This window comes from Tenrec ecaudatus, chromosome 1, assembly GCF_050624435.1.
Source record: "Tenrec ecaudatus isolate mTenEca1 chromosome 1, mTenEca1.hap1, whole genome shotgun sequence".
NCBI classification, from domain to species: domain Eukaryota; kingdom Metazoa; phylum Chordata; class Mammalia; order Afrosoricida; family Tenrecidae; genus Tenrec; species Tenrec ecaudatus.
In genome coordinates, this window is record NC_134530.1 from 151,574,979 (window position 1) to 151,587,443 (window position 12,465).

At 42.7% G+C, this 12,465-nt stretch overlaps 1 pseudogene; it reads right to left on the bottom strand.

The window, feature by feature from the left end:
* Window positions 1-807: 807 nt before the first annotated feature.
* Window positions 808-947, bottom strand: LOC142438017 (U1 spliceosomal RNA; annotated as a pseudogene).
* Window positions 948-12,465: the final 11,518 nt, after the last annotated feature.

Sequence of the window (12,465 nt, forward strand, 5' to 3'; positions counted from 1 at the left end):
TGTCTGCTGATTCTGACTGTGGTAACCTATTAATTTCCCTAACAAACCCCCTTAACTGTGTGTACTGTTTCTAAGTACTATGTGGCCATTGAAGCACCTTTTTGCCTGGGGGATGGACAACAGAAAAGTGGGTGTAGGGAGACGTCAGACAGTGTAAGATATGACAAAATAATAATTTATAAATTATCAAGGGTTCATGAGGGAGGGGTCAGGGGGATGGGAGAGGAAAAAGGGAGGAACTGATGCCAGGGGCTTAGGTGGAGAGCAAATGTTTTGAGAATGATGAGGGCAATGAATGTACAGATATGCTATACACAATTGATGTATGTATGGATTGTGATAAGAGTTGTGTGAGCCCCTAATAAAATGATTCGAAAAAAGAAGAAACACATTTTTGAACCCAGCATAGCTGTGGTGTGGCTTGGGAAGAAAGGCTGGGGTCCCCCTAGGTGCAGTAGGATAGAGGGTGAGGGGCTGGCTGACCCCGGCCTCCAGGCGATACGGAAGTCAGAGGAGACCATCTGTGCCCTCTTCCATTGCTGGTTTACTGCATTTCTCTTTCTCTCGTGCATTTTATTCATAGAATTTTCTGTTGTAGTTTTTACTTTGTCAGTCTACCAAGAGTCTTATCCATTTTGTTGATCTTTTCAGTCACTTTTTATTTTTGTTGACTTTACGGTGTTTCTAGTTCCTTTATTTATATTCTAATCTTAATGATTTCATTCCTTCTGCTGATTTTGGGTTTAGTGTGCTCTTCTTTATCTAGTTTCTTAAAGTCTGCTGATTGGAGATGCTTATTCTTCTTTTGTTAATGCAGTCGAGTTTCCCACATTTGGGGAAATCGCAGGGGAAATCGCAGGGGTCAGCACATCCGGAGTGCAATGGATAAGCCTCGCCCTGGGAAAACCACCTTCGTGATCATGGTGTCTCCCCTGCCAGGTAAGTATTATTCTTTGTTGTTAATAAAGACATTAATTAACTATACATTACTCTAATCCTTGACTTAGCTGCCTCCCATAGGTTAGTGTGTTGTAATTTTTGTTTATAGCAAAGTGTTTTCAAAATTCCCTTTGGAATCTTACCCCTTAATTCTTTAGGAATGGGTTCTTTAATTACCATGTATTTGTGATTTTTTTTCTGTTGTGAAGAAAATTCCAACTCATCCATTGAAGCTAGTATTGCCCTGATGCCCAAAGGTAAGACATCACAACTAGAGAAAACCACAGAAAAATATCCTTTATGAATAAAAACACAAAAACACTCAACCAGTATCAGTAAACTGAATTCAGGAAAGTATAAAAAGCATCATACACCATGGATGTTAACATTACACTTATTCCAGGATGGCAGTGGTGATCAGAGAACATATTTCATGTGATTTCAGTTATTTTAGCTATAGTGGGTCTTGTTAGACGACCTCACACTATATGTTCTATGCTGAAGAATGTTCCATGTACACTTACAAGAATATCAAGATAAGTTAAAAGTATTGCTACAAAATCATAGAAACATTTTATAGATTATATCAAAATGAGAAATATTGTTTCTTAAGATCTCCTCCATGTCTATACACTTCTAAAGTTGTTGTTTCCACCTCTTTAGCTCTCCCCAAATAATCCTCTAATCTTCTATTTACACCACATCCTTGAGGGATGTCAAATTGTGTTTTTTAATGTTCTTTGCAGTTGAAGAACAAAAAGAAAACCGAAGAGGCTGTAGAGCGTGTGGGGGGTAAGGTGTCCTAGTGAAATTCTCCTAGGACGGCCCGTGCTACCCTTTAAGAATTAGCAGGTGCATTGTTGTGATGCACAATTTTCCTGGCCTTTTTCTCACTGATGCAGTTTTCAATTTTCTTCAGCCTCCTTCCTACAAAGACACTGACTTCACATTCATTAACACCAGATGCAGGAATCAGGACGGCACAGTCCGCCTGCGATGTTCCTGTAATCATGTTTTTGATAGTCTCTATGTCCAGGGGCACCGATGATGGTCACCTAGTACCTGCAGGTCTCAAATTCCCACCGGGAGCTATCCACGGTGATCCCACACTCATGTTCAGCGTTCCGCTTGTCCCAAAGCCAGGCATATCTGGAAGGAGCCCTTCCCCACTCAGTGACTTCTTTCTGCACATACCTGGTCTTTGTCTTATCAATCCCACCACATTTGTTGATCTGTAGTGGTGGGTTTGCCAGGAGCAACATGTCCAGGATTTCAACATTAGCATGGACCTTTTCCCTCATTATTTTGCCTTGGATTTGGGGATAATTTTGACTGTATTCTCATGGCAAGCCTGTTGTGAAATAAGCTCCAACTACAATTGCTCATTTGTCAATTTCTCCACTTAGTTCTGTCCGTTTTTGCTCAATGTATTTTGGTCTCTGTTATTAGGCGCACCTGTCTTTATAACTGTGTTGCCTTCCTGATGGATTGACTCTTTCATCATTATCAAGTAGCCTTCCTCATCTCCAGCATGTGTTTCGTGAATCTGAAGAAGACTTTAAAGATTGGTATGGGCTACTATTGGACTTATGGACTTGATCTGGATGGGGCTGGGATGTTTTCTCAATATTCAATTGCTCTTGTATATAAAGATCTTTTTATACACGTATAAGTGTCTCTGGATTTGTTTCTCTAGTCAACCCTAAGTAACACAATAGATTTTCCCATCCTGGATTTCATATACAGAGAAACATAAAAAGCCAACAACAATGACAAAATAAAACAGAGAGAAATCTCATATTTTAAAAAAAGAAAATATTAAAAACTGGAACAAATTTGAAATGGGTCAAAATGGGGATCAGATGATAAGGTGTTACACAACTACATCTGCTATAACCCACTTTAGAATGGTCTCTGTCTGATAGACAGGCTATTCGCATCCCTGAATTATAGTCAGAAGGCATGCACTAGAGACTTAATCCATGGGGAGCCTGCAAATGGATTTTGGGCTTCCACTGTCATCCGTAGCCTTCTGAACCCAGATGTTGTGCATTTAAGCTCTGCTACACTCTGGATGTTCACTCATCCAGATTTGGATTTTATTTTTTATAATTCTTGGATTACGCAGGCTGGTAGACGTCATTGGTGTCTCAGGTAAAGTTGGCTGCTTGTCCGAAGACAAGACTTTAAGCACAATTTGCTTTTCTTTCTGATAGCCAAGCCTCATTTGATATCTTCCCCACACTTTGCTACAGCATTCATGTCTTCAGGATTGAGTAGGGTCACATCACAAGAACCTGTTGTTGTTAGGTGAGGGCTACGATTAAGAGTGAGCCCCAAATCCAAACATCTGGTTTATCTATGTTCCTGGTTCACTTGGGAGACACCATCATTATTTTACTGGAGAACATAAAAGAGAATTCCCATGGGGCATAAGGTATCGACAGTATCGTTCATTTAGCTAATGCTATGGGATCTGAAACACTGCTGAGAAAAGGAAATTATACACGACTAGGCCGGCTCTTTAGACTGCAATACTGAATTACTGACACACAGGCTGGACAGTGTTTACACAAACAACTAGGGCAAAACTTTCAATAATACCCATTAGTAAACACAGAATTATGCTGGCTAGATTAGCATAAATCATAAAAAGGCAGAGAGCATGAAAATAATAAATAAATAAACGACAGTCCCTATAGATTGGTCAGTTATGCATTCCCATGTCTACCTTACTTAGCAGTCTTCTGGGGAGTAGTTAGCTCTTCGCAATTTAGGATTAGTTATTCAGTGAAGAAGCAAAAACCCACCCTGTCTTCAGCTCTGTCATGGCTTGTCATGTCTTCTACTGAATTATTTTAACTAACCTGACCCATTTATAAAAGAGACTTTGATTGAACAAGCTTTGAGAGATGGTTAATCAGGAAGAGTTAGGGTGAGTTCTACCGACTATCCAAGCACAGGCACAGAGTACTGAAAATGTGATTGTTGGCCTATCTGTCTTTTATGTCATTCTCTGTTTGATAGGACTCTGTATGCTTAATTTGCTGCCCGATGCCACTCAGCATTTTCTCTGAGTACCGGTCACTTTGGTCTCATTTGATGCCTGGGTACAGCTAGACTGAGAGGAGAAGCTGAGATTGATGTAATCTTGCTCTTAATTGGATGTTAATGAGGAAACCAGAATCTAAGCAGTCCCTGTTGTCAAGAGCTCAGGTGCTTCGGGGTTCATCCAGTGCTAAGGACGGGCTACTTGATGTAACGTGCTGAGAATGCACGGAGAGACAAATTAGGCTTTGAAATGTAGGCACATGAGCTGAGGTTAGATAAGGCTTACTCTTGTCCTCTTGGTTGATAGTGTTCCCCTGCTCCTGGTTGATGAAGGTTGCCACAGTGATAGGAGATAATGAATTCGGAGGTAGCTGTGACGGGCATTGTGGTGTGGAAGAAGGGCACCTAACCTGCATGCATTTTGTTAATAGCCTTTTCTTTAAAGGGCTTTCAGTATGATGTCACTTCACAGGATGCTGGGGTATAAAATGAAGACAGTAACATTGTCCTACAGTTCCGTAAATCAGACTTCTCCCTCTCTTTCTTCACTACCTTATCATAAGACACTTTAGCTTTTGAGACAGTCTTAATAGCAAGAATATGAGATGGAGTCTTGATAGCAAGAAAGAATGATTTTAGTGTTTATGTGGTAAGTTCATGCCAGTGTTTTGGTCTTGTGACCACTCCTGTCCTAGCTTCTTGGTGACTCGTCACTTGGCAATATATTCCACGAGTTTGTTTTTTTTTTCTGAAATGTTCAGTAGCAAATATGCACTGATATTTAAATATCAAACTTCATCCATTTCGTTTCTATTTTTCCCTTGAACTGTTATTGTTTTGTCTGGACAGGCTAACCTTGGTCACTTTTATTCCAGGGTCACTTGACAAGATTATGAAAGGCCAGATTTTATTTTCTCAACATTGTAGAATATTAACTTCCTTAAGCCTGTGGCGCCAAGCCCCATTTCCCTGGCCATTTGGTTTTCTTAATCATGTTGCAAGAACAAATATTGTTTCTGAGCAGTGGAACCAATAAGTGGGGTCTGAAGGTTCTGTCGGGTTACCGGGCCTCCCACATTCGCTTAGAGAAGTCTTCCCTTCCTCAGAGGAAGCACCGAGTGTTGTCCCCATTGTAACCCCGGCGAGAGAAAGATAACGGGATATTTAGCAAAATCTTGCACTTTCTCAAGGCCAAGGAGACTCTTCATTGTTGGTCCTACATCAGGAACCTGGTGTCCATCAGTCTCGTCATAAGTGAACTTGCTTGAAAGGTATCTGAAAATAAAATAGGAGTTACGGGTAGCAGTTTCCTGTGCAAAAATCCCAAAGAGAGAGGCAAGAGAGAGCTGCCCTCAACTTATGTTGCGATGCAATGAAGAAAAACCATCTCAGGCATGAATTCCTGGGTGGGGCCCGCAGCTAACATGCTCAGCTGCTTACTGAAAGCTTGGATGGGATCTTGTTAAAATGTAGATGACGGTTTGGTGTATCTGGGATGGAAATATTACTCTCAATGGGGGATTACACCTGCATCTGAAATGTCCTTTCCCCTCTGTCCCTCCTGTCTTCCAAGGGGACAACTTGATCACAGCCCGCCCCTGAGTGTTTCTCTGCCTGGGCCTGGGGGGCTCCCCAGCTTTCCTCTCTTCCTCTTCCCTTCCCTCCCCTCCCCTCTCCTCTCCTCACCACTCAGCATTCCTTCTTCCCCCTGCTGTTTTTCAGACAGACTCTGGGCCAGCTGGGAAGGTGAGCCATAAGTATAAGGCTGAGCACATTACTCTTTATGTGCATGCCTTGAGTTTCTAAATTTTACTCTGATCCTCTGTTATGAATTGAATTGTCTTCTCCTTCACCAAAATATGTATTAGACTCCTAACCTGTGAATGTCATTCCATTTGGGAACAGGGTTTTCTTGGGTATGTCCTAAATCTAATCACTTGGTTTTTTTAAATGAATTTTTTATTGTGAACTAGGTGGCCGGAGGCAGGGGTGGGGGTGAGACGGGGGTGGGGATAGGTAATACATTACAGATGATCTCCTTTGCATTCATTCAATAATTCAGACCACTCATGAGTCCTACACCCTGCCCTTTATTTTGTCCCATCCCACCTCCCCTGATTTCTCTTCTCCCTCATAGGGATCTCTATCCTCCCAAGTCAATACCTGCCACCCTTCTAGTCTGCTGCTCCATCTCCCCATCCTTGCCCTCTTACCTTTGGGAAAATTTAAAGTCTGTTCCCTTTGATGCGCAAATCTTTGTCTTGGTTTTTAGCCTCGTAGTAGTAGTTTCATGCATGTTTTGCCCTCTCACAATGACTGACCATATTCAGCACGATGCTCTCCAGGTCCATGCGTGCGTGAGGTGCTTTGTGTTTTCATCCTTGTTTTGAGCCATGCATACATCCTATTCCATTGGGTATGTGTACTTAAGGTTCCGTATTCATTTTTCTGTTGATGGGCATTTGGGCTGTTTCCAACTTCTTGTTGTTGGAACAGAGCTGCGATGAACACAGGGGGCCACATAGCTCTTCATCTCATGGCTTTTGCTTCTTTAGGGCTGTACTCGACAGAAGTGTTTCTGGCTTGTATGGCATTTCCGTTCCCAGTGGTTTGCGATAGCACCATATCACTGTGCCCGGTGGCTGCCCACCGGCAGATGGTGAGAGCTCCATATTGTTCTATTTGATTCCTAGATGGCTAATGATGCACTTTTTCTTTTCTTCTTTTTAGCCATTTGGATGTCATTTTTAGCGAACTCTATAAAAACACGGTTGTAGTTTTCTATAGCTATTAGAGATTAGTTCCCTTTCTGTTGTGTCCTTGCTAAAGATTTTTCCCCTCTAGCTTATGGGTTCTCTTTTCACTCTTTTGATGAAGTCTTTAGATGCACGCAAGTCTCTAACCTTGAGTAGGTCCCAGTCATCGATTTTGTCTTCTAAGTGGTCTATGATGTGCGGTGGCATGTCTGTGCCCTGCCGTAGGGCCCTTAAGCGTGCCCCTGTTTTCTCGTTACTGATCTCCATAGCTCTGGGATTTCATTTTGGTCTCTGATCCATTTCGAGTCCGTTTTTGTGCACGGGGTGAGGTATGGCTCCCGTTTCGTTCTTCTGCAGGTGAGATCCCGTTTCGCCAGCGCCATTTGTTGAAGAGACTGTCTCGTTCCCACTTAATGTTCTTTTGGCCTTTTGTTGAAAATCAGGTGTCGGTTGGTGAAAGAATTTACGTCTGGGTTTTCTATTCTGTTCCCTTGGTCTGTAGAGCTGTCGTTGTGTCGCTCCAGGCTATCTTGACTATTGTGAGCATGTAATAGAATTTGAGTCTGGGTAGAGATAGACCTCCTAGTTTGTTCTTCTTAACTTGCTTATTCTGGGTCTCTTTTCTCTCCATATAAAATTGCTAAATAGTTTTTGCATTTCCTTTAAGAATGGAGTTAGGATCTGAATCAGAATTGTGCTGTATTTATAGATTGCTTTGGCTAGTGTTGACATGTTCACAATGTATGCCTTTCTATCCCTGAACATGGACTAGTCTTCCATTTATGTAGGTCTCTTTGGTTTCTTGTAGTAGAGTTTGTAATTCTCGTTGTCCTATTTGGGACGCTCTCAACTTCTTGAATAGTCACTCTCCCTCTTTTATGGGCATCGGGAAGTCTTCTTCCACGATATCTTGAACTATTTTCTCTGTGGATTTTGTTCATTTGATTTTTCCTCCTCTGGAATCCTAATGAGATGTAAATATTCTTCTTGATAATGTCCCACATAATTCGCAGCCTTTCTTAGATTCCTTTACTCTTATTATTGTCATTATTATTGATTGATTGATTGATTCTCTCGTCCACTGTAGTCACGGGGATTGTTTTCCAGCTCAGTAATTCAGCTTTCCACTTGTATTATTCTGCTCTTTTACAATGCGGTTTAACTATGTTATATTATTATTTATCTTCTATTATTCTATTTAGTGTAGGGTTTCTGGATTTTCTATTCTTTCCATTGATCTCTGAAATATTTCCTCCATCCATTGACAGTAAGTGAACATCATTCTTCTGAATTGTATTTCTGATAGTTTCAGGGGCTTCAACCTCCTCCCCCTGCTCCCTGGAAGTTGCTTTTGGGCCTGGGTACCATTCAGTTATTTGTGCCTGTTTTTCTCTGTGTGTATGTCCCACAATTGACTGTTTTCCCGGCAGCACCATGGTGCAACTGTCAGTGTTGGGAGGGGTTCTGGTCCATGTGCAAGTATTGGGCTTGGTCTTGCTGGGCCTAGGGACAGCCTTGGCAAGGTGTAGGTATGTCCAGAAGCTTCCTTGCCAGGACTTGGGGATGGCCAGAAGCTTTCTGACCAAACCACCCCTGGGGCTTTCTCCCTGGCCATTTGGAACTGGAAGTCTCTACTCATTTCTGAGTTATGAAAAGAGAAGATTAGGCATCTCTATAGTGTTATACATTAAACATGAAACTTTGAGGCTTAAGGTACAGCAGACCCAAGCCATGGTATCATCAATCTCCTCATTTTCATTCAAAAGGTGGGCAATGAGTAAGAAAAACTAAAGAAGTACTGATGTCGTTGAATGATGGTACTGGAGAAGAATATTTAATGTACCATGCACTACTAGAAGATGTAATGAACAGATTTATGTTGGAAGAAGTACAGCCAGAATGCACCTCATCATGGAGGGCGAAGAGACTTTGTCTCACGTACTTTGGAGATCAGTCCCTGGAAAAGGACATTGAGCTTGGCAGAGCAGAGGACCAGAAAAAGAGAGGACGGACTGACACATGGGTTGTAAAGACGTGCTCAAACCCTGCATTGATTGTGAGGACAACAGAGAACTCGGCAGTATGTATCCTGTGGGGCTTAGGGGTGCTATGAGTTGGGGCCTCCTGCACTGCACTTAATAACAACCAACACAGACCCGAGAGCAGCACAGATGGAGTACGATAGATGCCACAAAGCTGGAGGGGAGAAAGAATTCCCCTCAGAGTCGACTCAGAGAGAGGCTACCCCAGGGCCAGTGCCCTGACGTCTGGCTTCTGGCCTCCTAAACAGTGACTAAATAAAATGGTCTTCTTTAAAAGGACTCATTTGTGACATTTTTGTTACAGCAACATTTGGAAACCAAGATCGGAACCTGTGGAATCAACAGGATCTCTGCCTTTTTTAGTACCCAGCAAAGAACTTGTAACAAGAAAGGGTGGATTCTAAATGAGCTTGTTTAGAGTCCTACCGATTAGAGAGAGCACACGTGGCTGTTGGGAGGTCCCTGCAGTTGGTCCCAACTCACCGGGACCCCGTGTGCACCGGAACCGGCACTGCCTGCTCCTGCACGATCCTCAGAATTTCTCCTCTGCTTGGGCCCATTGCTGAAGCTACTGTGTCAATCTAGCTGATCAAGGATCTACTTTTCCATACTTTGACAAGAATGACATATTTTTCCAGGGACTGAGCTCTCCTGATAACGTACTCCAAATGTGAAAGATGAAATCTCACCCTCCTCCCTCTTAGGAACATCCTGGCTGTACTTAATCACGGTCATATGTGTGTGTTCTTCTGGGAGTCGATGGTCTTTTCAATAGGCGTCTCTAGCGCCACAATTCAAATGCATTCTTTCTCTGCTCCTGGTCTTCCTCCTTCATTGTCCACATTTCACATGATTGCAAATACCATGACCGGGATCGGGCACACCTTCACCTTCAAAGAGACACCGGTGCTCTGCAACGCATTAAAGAGGTCTCTGCAGCAGGTTTTCCCACACAATATGTTATTGGTTTCTTGACTGCTGTGTCCATGAGCATTGATTGTAGATCCAAGTAATAGGATATCCATTGCAACTTCAATATTTTCTCCGTTTATTATGATGTTGTCTCTCAGTCCGATTGTGAGGATTTTTTTTTGTATTTCTGCATTGAGCTGTCATACACACTGGAAGCAAAGTTGCGCCTTCTGCCTATCTTGGGTGATTAAGAAGCCTTCCTCCAACCCGGATGCTGTGCTACTCTTTATATCGTCCATATTATTGTTTATATCCATATGGTTCTTTTTATCGTCCATTTATATCGTCCAGTTTCTCATATTATTTACTATGTCTTCAAATTGAACAAGTAGGATGAAAGGACAACACTCCTGACACACACCTCTGACTTTAAACCATACAACATCCCTTCTTCTGCTCCAGGACCACCTCGTGGCCTGTGTGCATGTTCTGCATGAGCACGGTTATGCGCTCTGAATTTCCATTCTTCATAATGCTATTCATCGTTTGCTATTTCCCACACTGTTGAATTGAAGAACAAGTACACATCTTTCTGGTATTATCTACTTTCAGTCAAGATCCATGCGACATCTGCAATGATATTCCTCACGCCACACTCTCTTCTAAACCCAATTTGAATTCCCGGCAGTCCCCTGTCAGTGCGCTGCTGCAACCAGGTTTGAGTCAGCCCAGCTGTACTTGTATGTGATATTAACGCACGGCTCGGAGATTTTCTCGTTCTCTTGGGTCACCTTTCTGTACAATGGACACGGATATGGATCTGCTCCAGTCCATTGCCCGGGAAGCTGTCTGACAAATTCCCTGGCATAGAATAATGAGTGCTCCCAGCGCTTGGGCTTGTTGAAACATTTCAAACAGTCTTCCATTCATTCCTGGAGCCCTGTTTTTAAGTAGCGCAGCAAGGTTCAAAATTGTGCCCTTGGAATGCTTCAGGAGTGGAATTCCACTGTTGAGTTCTCCCTCCGGTGCTTTCAGCTTGAGCTATGCTGCATGGCTCTTCCCTCTTGGCTGGCTAACCCCAGGACTCTGCTCATTTCGTTGGACTGCTTGTTCTTCTTGAGCTGCACGTGGAGAAGTTCTGCCCCGTCATTTTACTCCACAGTTTCTCCCACTGGCTTTTGGTACTCTATGTTCAAGAGCAAGTTGCAGAGTCACTTCTGACACCCAATTTCGTCTTTTAAAAAATTTCTTGTTTCTTTTTAATGACCATATTGGTTGCGTGAGATGGTCTCTAAATGCAGGTGGGATGTACACATGGCCCTATTTTTGCTCCGGTGGACTTGTTTGAATTTTTCTACCGCTTCAGTCGGAACAGTACATATGAGCCATTGGCTATCTGTTCTGTAATCTGCCCCTGGCTTGGTTTTGGCTGATGATATTGAGCTTCTCCATCTTTTCTTCATGAAGTAGACAATTTGAATTTGACCACCACTTGTCCGTCAGTTTGTTGTCACGTGGTGGCTTGTGTGGAAGCCATACTCTGTTAAAATAAAAGTCAAGATTTATGAAAGTATCACAGGCGCTTGAACCAGGCCCCCAGAGTGAAATCGAACACTTGCAAACAGTGGCGGAACACCGACATATTTAGGAGGTGAAATCCAGGAGCAAAGGCACAGCATTCTGAATGGAAGTTGCAAGGTCAGAGAAGCGGGAGGCAGCACAGCTTGAAGCTTCCCGGTGATTGCGTGGCAGCAGGAATTGGGGCTACTTGGTTTGCTCAAGTAAATGTGCGGCTTCGGGGTTTGACAGGTGGCCAGAAGCGATTGCCCTAAAACTGTTCCTGAGGGCTCCTAAGAAATTTCTGATCAGGCTTTCACCTCAAGACCTTCCTTTAGAAACATTCTTTCCCTACCTCTAGTTCAACCACAGAGAAAGATGTTCCCTTTGCTACTTCTAGGGGCTTGGGAGTTACCCGGGAAACCCGTTGTGCTGTAGCTGAGCCTGTCCAAGCATTTGATGGGTTGCCAGGGAAATATGCCAAAGCCAAGAAGGGGCCGTGGCTCCAACCTGGGCTGATCATTCTGATGCCATTCAAGTGCCTCACGTTTGGAACTCACGTAGAGTCAGAAGAATTTCCCAGTATATTTCCAAACAGTCCTATGCTTGCCCTTGCCATTTTGCCGGCATATACCGCAATGGCTTATGACTTAGGAATAGGCTTTCCTGGCCTCTGGCCTCTGGAGATTTTTTGTTCCTCATTTGTTTATGTTGTTGCTCCCTTCGCATGATACAGCTTAATAAAGGGAACTTCCAGAGAAATATATACTTTAAAATCGTGCAAAGAATCCCCCCCCTATTTTAAAACATGTATGCTTTGAGATTAGGTCTGTTTTCCAATTAATGCAGAATAATATTGGTAAAACTAAAAGGCAAATAAAAAAAGAAGCATCAAGAGTTGCATTCATTTTATTTTAAATTGCATTTGTATGCTTTACATCTTCTTCTAATCACACATAGTATTTGATCGTTGCAGATGACGTATAAAAATAAATTCACAAAAAGCAAAAGAGTTGTTCATAATTATTCCACCATTAAAAGAAATACACAAAACATCCTACTTCCTTTGTGTTCACTCTTTTTCCTGACCGCTCTGTCCTTCTCTCTTTCGACGCTTTCCTTCTTCCTGATCCCAAACCTAGTGGCCCAGGAAAACGAGATGTCCTAGATGCCAGGACAACCCAACGAGCTGCTGGGTGGATTGAAAC